This window comes from Notothenia coriiceps, unplaced genomic scaffold (assembly GCF_000735185.1).
Source record: "Notothenia coriiceps isolate Sejong01 unplaced genomic scaffold, NC01 NC01_scaffold00034929, whole genome shotgun sequence".
In the NCBI taxonomy this organism is placed as follows: Eukaryota; Metazoa; Chordata; class Actinopteri; order Perciformes; family Nototheniidae; genus Notothenia; species Notothenia coriiceps.
Window position 1 is genome coordinate 26,503 of NW_011367630.1, and position 11,315 is coordinate 37,817.

Consider the following 11,315-nt stretch of genomic DNA (forward strand, 5'->3'; position numbering starts at 1 on the left):
ACAACAAAAAGCTCCACCACGCCATACACAGTCAAGCCAACCTTGACTGTAATGCCCTATCACAATTTGTATTTGACACAAGCATATCCACTTGATGCGTTGCAGTTATTATCAGCGGGTAACAATTGTCTCAAGAATAAATGCATTGGATGATGCTCCGAGATATTTTTCTGTCTGTCCAAATTGCATTTCGCCCGTGTGTTATATTGTATCTCAACCCTTCAAACTGGTGGTCTGCAGTGCATCAGTAAGAGATGCCGAAGCGCATACTGTAGAGAGGGTGAGTGCAGCTTTTGGTTCAGTATTAGTTATTCATTTTTGTCTGCCCTTAAGACCCAAAAAACCTTCCCCACAATCCCACGATAACACGTAAGCGTAGTAAAAAGCATCAACGTGGACCCAACAACCTCCAGAGAGGAGATTTATGGGACCACCATGAAGCGAATCTTCCAGAGGTGATGGAGGAATGAGGCCACTTTAAATCCCATTACCATGTGATCAAAAGTTATTTCTCACTCTAGATGATCCAGTATAGGCGCAGTGGGATCCTGTACATGTGAACCTGAAATCCTGAGAGGTAAAGTATTGGCGGCTAACAATGGTGAGAGCGTGAGGGGCACATATTTCTCTTCATTAAGTATTTAATAATGCAGGGGGAGTCATATGAATAATTTCCTCCCTAATGGATATTGCATGCTGAGAAAGGATTTCCAGTTCCAGTTTTTAAAAATTTAGCATGTGAAATGATGCGTCGCTATGTGACAAAGTGATTTTTCGGGGCAAGAAGAGAGTAGCGCAAATGCATCAGAAAGCTTTAAGGAAGAAAAAAAAGTGAGACTAAGAGAAGGGAGAGGCTGGGACTTTCCCATGGAGTTCAACAGCATCAAATTACTTATCCTGTCGGGCCTCGCCTCAGATATGCTGGTAAACACCAATATATTTTATCTAATTGTTTAACATCCAGGGTGCTATAAATCACTTCTATACTGCTCTACCTTTTTCTTTACACTGGCTGAGCTGTGCAGGAATACAAATCATTCGAACACCTTCAGCTCTCATGGAACATAACTTCGGTCTGCTTTTATATTTTGTCTTGGTGTGTAGGCTACTGTGTTATTATTTCATATAAATCAGCTGTAACTTCAGTAATCAAAAGCTGGTGGGTAGTAGTTAGTGTATGATATTCTATCCTGAAATCTTTCATAAGATGGTTCTTTACCCGTAAACAAACAAAAAAAGACTTTGATTAGAAATCAATATGGAAAACACTAAACATATGGCTGTCAAGTTTGAAAAATTGCATTTCCCATCTGTCCGATTATAGAATCCCTTGTACTTTATTCTTTGCAATCAAATCTCTGAGATGGCACATCACAGATTGCATGTTCATTGGGAACAGCCTGACATCAGAAGATAGTATGGGAAGCATGACAACCTATGGAAATTCAAATAGCATATCCGATAACGCATGCAGGCACTTTCATAACACCTGATGGGTTGGATGGATGAGTTTTCCCCATCACAATAAAATGTATCTTCTTGCTGTTGAAGTGTGTCACAACTTGCAGTGACACAAAGATATGAAGGACACAGCAGAAGCACATGACAGCTAACAAAGCCAGGGTATAAAGAACGTGGACTTTTTCAGCCTCGTGATGCTACCTGCATTCGGCGGCATGACATACAATATGCATATGTTATCAAAGTAAAAATCTGTCATGCAACTTTAATGAACAGAGGAATAGAGGGAGCGGTGCGAAAGAGAGGCTGATTTGCTGAAGGCAATGTGGAATTGTTTTAGCCAAGCGTAACGGACAAGAAGCAGGAAACCTGGGAAAGGAAGAACAATCCCTATGGGCATTTGCATTTCACATGTGAACGTTAGAGCCACCTCTGCAATTATACATACCACTGAGTAAGGACATGGCTGCAATCCACAAAGCAAATTTCCATGCTTTGAACAGAGCCACAGCTTGCCTGGGGACTTGGCAGCTCAGGTGGCAAGCATGCTTAATTTCCCCATTTGGGAGAACTTGTAAGCTTTAGCCTACATGGTCAGCAGCTAAATGTTACTTTCCCATCACTAGATGCTATCTGATATGCTGTCCTTGGACTATAGTCTCTTAATCTGTTTTTAATTGCGAGTGAGCTACATTCCCACTTTTTTCAAGACAAACAACCCAATAAACAAGAATCTAGCACCATTTGTGAAAAACTCTCCTAGAGCATGAGGAAAGTTTGACCCCCGCCTACATGCAACCTATTTTGAAATCAGATTGCCCCCCGATTTACCTCCACACACCAGACAGCATTAGTCCGCAACAGTGCTGGAGTTGCTAGGCAACTGAAGACACTTGCTGCAGACTGAAATGATTCTTTGATTCAAGGAAAGATCTTATATAATGCCTTACAGGGGAGACATTTTATATAATTGCATAAAATGTGGCTTAGTAATTAGAGTTATTGTAATAGTGTGTTGGTTGGCACAACATTCTGGGTAAAACCATTAACTGACTCATTCTAAAGAGTATTTCTTTCAAGTTCAACTTCACATGAAGTAGCTTTTAAGAATGGAGTTTTACAAACACCCATGTACTTCATGCTGAATGACTTATTATGCCAACTGATTACCATAAAACTTAATAAATGGTAATGAGTTCATGTGTGATGCTTTTGTTTAAGGTTTGAGAGAAATCAAAGCATTATGAGGACTCAAGTGTTGCTATAAAAAAACATGCTTTTCTAATTATCACACAATATTTTCAAGCATTTACATTTCCATATACTTAAAGTGATCTGAGTGAGCACTCAAGTGTTTGAATGAGTTTGCTTATGTTAACAAAACGCTGCAATGCTGCACTGCACTATGCCATCCACTGTGCAAAACATGAGACTATATTGGCAATATGTTAATTGTGGTTCATCTAGTTAACATAATATGTGGGTAGCCTGAGACAGCAGTAATTAACATTTTCTATACGCTTCTCCGTGCCGCGGAGACCCCTGGGAAATTAGCGAGGTTAAAGGTCGAGTGGTGGGAGCTCCATATGCTACATGCTGTGGGTGACCTAGAGAAGCTTCCTGGAAATTAAGGCGAACAGGCTGCAGGGAAATACATAACTTGTATGTGCTTGGATTATCTAAACCATGGGTGAGGAAGCTCATAAATATGCATATTCATTATCGAGTGCTGCATCCTTCTCTCTGAATCTATCACGAAGATTAATGAATATTATTCAGTCATTCATAGCTTCCTGTAAACTGCAATTTCAAATGTGAGCAGACAGCATCACCTACTGACCGTAAGCAGTACTGCACAGCTGGAATGTGCCTGGAGGCAATTCATATTCTACATCAAAGGCATCGATTTGGCGTCTGGGTTATTTTACGAGTTATTGAAGCGTATTTAACTGTTGCTGTAATACTAGATTTAAATCTCATTCCAAAAATGTCTCTTTTAATCACATGGACACCCTGAAAGAAAGTAAGTCTGAGATGATCAGAGGTTGAAAGTGGTTGAATTCAAGTTAACGGTTCTGCAACAGGTGTAGAAAATAATAACTAATACAAAATAAAGAAAAAATGTAGGCAAAAAAGTTGATTTTGTGAATTGTCATATACCTCTGATTTTGATGTAAGTGCAATTTAGTAAATCTCCACTAGATGTCACTGCATAACCATTGGTCAGACATGAGCAGAGTTTTAGTTGTTAGATTGGAAAACCCAGTGGTGTGTAAATCATGAATAAATAATAATGTTGTCCTGCTGTGTATGAAATACGTCAACTCAGACATATTGATCGTAGACTTGTGGGCAGTAATGTTGGTCTCAGAGAGACTGTAAAAGGAGGTGAAGTTACACACTGACCTACATCCAACCCACAGCAAACACACACAACGACACACACACAGGCATAAAAGATGATATTGCAAAACATTGTTATTAACTTGTTTTATTTTCTGTTAGTTTGTCTTGTTTACTTTTCTACTACTGTGGAACAACACAATCTGAATATATTTTCATAATAAACATGTAGTCTAGGCATGAGAAGTTGGATTTAATGTATGAATAAATCATTATTCTATGAACTAGCGCTGGATCTTGTCAGTTTCTACCGTATTGAGCTTCTTGTGCTGCTCGTCTGTGTTGTGTTGCTGATAGACTTTGTGTTCACAGAGTCGTTGTTGGGGTTGCGCCGCAGCAGCAGCAGACACTGGTTCCTCAGCTCTTTGTTCATACAGAGCAGGATCACAGGGCTGGAGAGCAAAGGCAGGTCCAGCAGGAAGTCTCTGACCATCTCCTGACAAACGGACGTATGCTTCATCAGCGCAAACACAGCACCTAAACACACATTCGGAATGAGAGTTTGAGACAGGCTAGTAATTATTACAATGCCATAGAATGTTTTGATTCACATTTTGTGACATTTTAAAAACCTCTTAGGGCAGTTATCGCCTTATAATATAAATAGATATTCCGCAAACAGTAGGCTATATATTAAAAATAAGAAATAACTGGAAAAATAAAAAAGGTAAGGTATGCGTTTTAGTTCAATTTATCCAGCAAGAGAAGAGGCAGAAAATACTATTTTTAAAAACACAACAAATATGTACTTTATTCATAAATGTTCATGTTTTTAAGTGAATGCTTTGTAATACAAATGTTTTTGTGATGTCAATAGTAATTTTGACCTTCTCTATCAAATGCCGAGGTAAGCTTTTTGTATTTATTGATACATATTGCATTTATTTGATTCATTAATAAAAACTAACTCCGAGTCTTAGCTATTTCTTTTTTAAGAAAATGGTCTACACACTTTTAAAAGAAAAACACACTGAACATAACAAGCTCTGAATGTCACCACTAGATATGAAGTTTACTTTTTCATACAAAAAGTATGAAAAATATATATATGAAAATATGTATTAGCTAAATGGGCACAAACTGTGTATAGTGCAACATGTACAGATGAAGGCCTGTCGCCTGAGCAGTCTGATCGAGAAACATGAGGAAATTAAAAAGGGATCAATTCACAGCAAGCACAGACAGGAGGAACAATCACAGTGACTAATAACAACATATGGGTATGTTAATAATTGTTCAATGTATTACAGACTATAAAATGATGAACCTATCCTTTAAATCCAACTAGTGAGTTGTAGGAACCCTACTAAAAACTGTTAAGTAACATTTACTTACCAGGTACATGTGCCGTAAAGGTGATGAGAGATATGAGGCTGAACACTTTGGCCAGATGCACATTAGATCTCTGGCTCCTCTGCGTCCGCTTAGCACTCAGGACGATGGTGTGTAAAATGTGGGCGTAGAAATACAGGCTTAGTGGCAGACACAGGGCCGTCTTCACCATCAGCAGGATCCTCATGACTTCATCATTAATGAAGGAGAAGCAGGTGAGGTTGACAGGATCCAGGTGGTCGACACTGCTGCCCTGTATCCACTCGATCAGCTCCATGAGCCCAACAGGAAGTAGAGGGAAAATAAGCTGCAGGGCCAGGAAAACCCTGCTGTTTACCAGGGGTCCCCAGCCGCATACCACCGTCAGATAAATAGAGAAGGTAATGAAGGAGATGTATTGGAAAGACGCAGAGCTTGTCAGGTGTTTTGCGCCCACCATGACATCACACATGTGACCGCCCAGCAGCCAGCGGCCGTGCTGCTGCCAGTGGATGGTCAGGGGCCACAGGCTGAGGTTGACCAGGTTGCAGCTGGTGCTCCCGAGGATGAACATCGCCACGTTCTTCTTTATCTTGCTTCTCCGGCCGAGCAGGCTGGACACCAGGGAGAGCAGGATGAAGATGTTCAAGCCGAAGCCAGGCACCAAAAGCAGGAGTTTAGAGGAGGCGCAAAGGCTAAGGTAGTTGGAGACAGTGCACGGAGAGGAGGACGTCTCATTCATGGCCGACATGTAACGAAGACAACTGTTTCCGCAAATGTGGAGGAGAGGAATGACTTTCCTCTGTGTTGCAAGGCATTATAAAAGGTACGTCTGTTATAAGCTTGGGTAAACAAGGACAGAAATACAGTTTGTGCAACATGTGAAATGCCCTCATCCCCTCATCATGTCAACATGTTTGCCTCCTCCGCCCTACCTCTTTGTCCAATCACCTTGACTGTTGCTTCTTCTGAAGTTCATTGTTTCTAAGACTTTTCCCCAGTGGACCTAATTACAAAGGATTCCGTTCATAATCCCTGTTCTCTTGTTTTAAGCCCTTAATAAAACTGAAAATCTTTAACCACTGCGAACGAACTAAATGGATGAATCCATTTATTCCTCTTCTTGATTTTCACACTGCTTTCGACTGCTTTCATCAGATGTCAATGACAACCACAAAACACATTGATATATTTTCATTATTTTCCAACCTCATTACATTTAAGTTTTTCTAGTGAATACATATTTGTATTCCTAACCCTTATGGCCTTCGTTTAGTTAATTCTTTATACAAACAAGGTGCTTTTTCTCAAATACCCTGATAAAACTGGGAAATTCACCTTTTGTTCATAATATTCTGAGCGTGAAAAATCGCGCTTTGTTAATTCTAGGTTGTGTCTAATTAATTACCTTGCGATCTAAACGTCATTACCCAGCAGCTTCCTCCTGCTCTACCAGTGCGGATACACTCCTAATGAGTGGAAAAAACGTATTTGTTACCTCTCTGGAGCTTTATTAATGTGACACTGAGTCCGGTTGGTTAAGTAGCTAACTACTCTGACATGACCTAAAAGCAACCTATAATAATGTCGTACGTTACATGAGCACACTGATATTTAAAAGTGTGTTTCATAGTTAGATTTAATGTATTTACATTGCATAATGCTGCTGTGTTTAGTGTGCATGCTTGCAGATGCTCATATCGGTGGAGAGGCTAATTAATAATAAACATTGCTACAGTCTACTCTTTCTATTTTAAACCTGCATTTCAACACTTATTAAAACAGAGTGGGTGGAAACGTGGGATCCTTTTTCTCTGCAGGTCGGTCAGGTTGGTCCGCTACTCTGGTCCAGACTTAATAATACCTAATGAATGGTAAATCATACCACCATTAATGGTCACCACAGAATGATTCCTACTGACTATGCAGGTTAGAGTTAAAATGTTGACACCATACCCGTTTATGGCTTATTTAATATACTGGGACACTACTAAAATGAGCTCATTTGCACATGCAAGCTCAACTTAGAAGGTGGACACCATTCACATTCAAACATCACTATTGTCATTGTGAACATTTCCCTGCAGAATGTCAACCACGACTGTGCCACACAGTGCCGCTAGACTCTTAGTATTCTTATATAAGGATGAAAATGGTTGTGTCATGTATACAAGCTCAAAAACGTATATGGTACTATTATAATCTATCCTTTAACACTAGCACTGTTAAAAAAAAAAACATTAATAATATATGAGCCTGCTCATTTAGTAGGATGTCCAGTGCTTAAACTGTCTAACAAAAGCAAACACTCAAATCAAAACATGTTTACAACAAACATTTCTCTCTACTTTCCAGTCACAATCAGTGTCTGTTTGTTTGTTTGTTTGTTTGTTTGTTAGCATCACTGCCTGAGTGATTCCAGCAGGCACACTGGTATAATTGGTCAGCATGTACAGTACAGGCCTTTCAAATGTATCAAGGCCCACTGTGCTCTTCACCTGGCATCTAATCAGGCTGCAGGACAGATGTGATCACGGTGCGGACAGAGCTGTATTCTATATCACAGGAATGCATGCTGGGAGGAAGCCTGGGATGAATTCCTCTCATAAAAAGAGCTCTGATTTAACTTGCCAAGCTTTTAAGTTCCTGCTTTTCTTCAACGAGGTTGCATATACAGTATACCTAAAATAGGATTGAGGGGGAGGAGGGATGGCAGTGGTCCTGAAGTGATATTATTCAGTATGTAAATGGTGAATGCTATCAGTTTACGTCCCTGATGGATTCAGCTTCCACTCCCTCCAGCAGTGGGTGCTCTGAAGACTGACAGACAGGCAGACAACAGTGAGAGGTGCTGTTCCTGAAATTGATTGAAAATCAGAGATGCTTGCAGGAGCGGTTTGATCCAAACAGACTGCAGAGCAAGGGGTTGGAGTGATAGAAAAGGAGATAGAGGAATAGAGACAGATAAGAAAGAGAGGGGGAGTGCTGTCACTCAGTCGTGGGAACAGATCGGCCTCAAGGTGACAACTCCTTCCATGAGATGGTTTTTCACCGAGGGTAATGGAGCTTGGGTCTTGTCTCACAAAAAGCAATTTATAGCTATACTTTGGTCTGAGAGAAACAGAGTCTTGCTCAGTGTCAAATATTTTCGACAACAAATGATGCTGTGTCAGGCCTGTAGATTTCTACCTGAGGCCCATTACATTCTTTGCTGAAAAAAAGGTTGCTAGATGCTCAAAATTAGGCTTGCAGCGGTATAAAAAGGCTTAAGACAGTAACAGTAAATATACCCACAAACCATATTAGTCACTCCTATCCAGGAAAATTATAGTAATATTACAAGTGTATTAATCAAAAGCAGAAAGGCTTCTACATGTATCATGCAGTACTTCTGCTGTGCATTACAGTTGAAGTAAACAGATGAAAGTTAATATAACCATTGTGCAGTTAAGTATGAATATCTCAGAAATAAATCCTTATCCTCTATCAACCCAAATATGTGCTGAAGTGAAGAAAGCACCATGCTTTTCTAATGTAAGAAACTAGCACTCTATGCATTTAGTGCCATCTGTGATGGCGAGGGCGATGAATTTCATTTTGATGAGAAGATTATCATCTGCACCTTAAAACCAACTGGTGATGAGCCAATAAATCCTGATGAGGGTTACAACTGAGCTCTCTCCAAATTATTTTTTGGACGAAAATCCCCAAAAATATGGCTGGCCTGGCTGAATAGGATTTAATGTTGCTTCCAGTGAAATTAAGAGACTTGTGTGGAAAATCTCTCGAGCATACACACCACTTTCCAAATCACAGACTTCATTCTTTCATCTCCTTGCCAATTTCATAAGCTTTTGTTTTTCAAACACACACTGTTGTATGAAATCTCACTCGAGCAGGAAACACTAGTAAACTCTCAAGGAAAGCTCTGATAAACAAGAAAGTTAACTTCTCCAAACTGATGTTGATTTCTCAATGAGTGGACCAGATTATTTATTTATTTTGGTGAGGCCAAAGGGTTAGGAACAGTTATCAAGTGTTTCTGCTGGGATTTATTAACTGGGCATTCCCAAACCCTGAAGTTTAGGACTATATTGTGTACCTACATAATGATCCTAAATAATTGTTTCACTGTGCAGTAGAGCCAGATGCTCTTTCCCCTATAGTCCTATCTCCTGTCCCAATAGAAGAACCCATTATCAGAAAGAAGAGTCTTTGTCCGACAGCAATGACCACACTCAGTAATGTGGGTTGTTGCTGGTGCAAATTGTAGATTTCACTCTCAGTTGAAATGTCTAGAACTATCTGGCAACTCTGCCCTCAGCAGATTCACCGCAGCACAGTTCTCATTCGACCTTCATTCCCTTTTCATCAGTGTCTCCATAGCGGCCTAAGCCTGGCATGTAAATTCGTATAGATTCAGGCTCTGGGGTGTCCGCCTGTGTGGGCTGGCAGTAACACCTGTGAAAATCTCAAGGACAAAGGCAAGAAGAAACCGAGACTCCTCACACATTGTTATATTAATCTCTCACGAGTACCAAGTGCGGGTAGATAATTTGTGTGGCGTGACGATCAAGTCGAAGACAAACAGGGAGCAGCAGGCTTAACTCTCCTCTGATTAAACCATCATCTATGATTTGAGATGGACCCCAGCGATTGTTATGGTGACTGTACTGTGAGTTTAGAAAGCTGTGTGGTACTGGCACTAAATGCAGCTGTAATGGGAAAATGATCACTGAGCTTGTCATGGTGTTAAGTCTCCTTTTTAGAGCAAAGGAATAGTTCAATGATCTGTCCAGCTTTGTGTGTGTACGTGCAAGAGTTTGTCCACATTCATGATATAAATACTTAACAAATTCTGTGTCCTTTGATATTTGACTTGCGCTTAAACTTAAAAGATGCAAATATTGGCAATGTCTTCAACGACCTATAAAACTGACCGTTCCAATAATAACCCACTAAAAATACAAAATGTTCTCTGTTAACTTTGTGGTTACGTTTTAAAAAACTAGAGCTTTATTGTAAAAGTTAGAAAAATGTCCAGCCTCATGCTGTCAAACGTATTCAAACTTGTCATTATTGACTTTTTTTAAATGATATAAAATTGAATGAGAAATGAAATAAGCATTTTTCTTCAATTAAATTAAAACTGGCACAACATGGGCGAATACATAACATCACAGCTAAAGCCCATAAAACTACTTGAATAAATAGACTGTAGCCCATATTAGCAGTAAAATAAAAATACCTTGCTTTGTTGTCAGCGGTTACTCACAATATTGGCTTCTGCATATAAAATGAAATTGGTCACACTTCAAAAATAAATAGTTCCCTTGTCACTGACTTTCATTGAATCTTTCCAACAATATTAAAGCCTAGGAAAATATGTAATACAACCAAAATAATAATACGTGATTATGAAGAAAAACATGCTTTTTCACTCGGTCCAAATTCGCCAACAGGTGAGTCAATCAAAAAACATATACAGGACTGTCTCAGAAAATTAGAATATTGTGATAAAGTTCTTTATTTTCTGTAATGCAATTAAAAAAACAAAAATATCATACATTCTGGATTCATTACAAATCAACTGAAATATTGCAAGCCTTTTATTATTTTAATATTGCTGATTATGGCATACAGCTTAAGAAAACTCAAATATCCTATCTCTAAATATTAGAATATCATGAAAAAGTATACTAGTAGGGTGTTCAACGAATCACTTGAATCGTCTAATTAACTCGAAACACCTGCAAGGGTTTCCTGAGCCTTGAAAAACACTCAGCTTGGTTCAGTAAACTAAATCACAAGTATGGGGAAGACTGCTGATCTGACTGCTGTCCAGAGGACCGTCATTGACACCCTCCATCAGGAGGGTAAGACACAAAAAGAAATTTCTCAAAGAGCAAGCTGTTCACAGAGTGCAGTTTCAAAGCACATCCACAAAAAGTCTGTTGGAAGGGGGAAATGTGGCAGGAAACGCTGCACAACCAAGAGAGATGACCGCAGCCTTAACAGCATTGTGAAGAAGAGTCGCTTCCAGAATTTGGGGGAGCTTCAAAGACAGTGGACTGAAGCTGGAGTCCAGGTATCAAAAGTCACTGTTCACAGACGTGTCCGGGAAATGGGCTACAATAGCC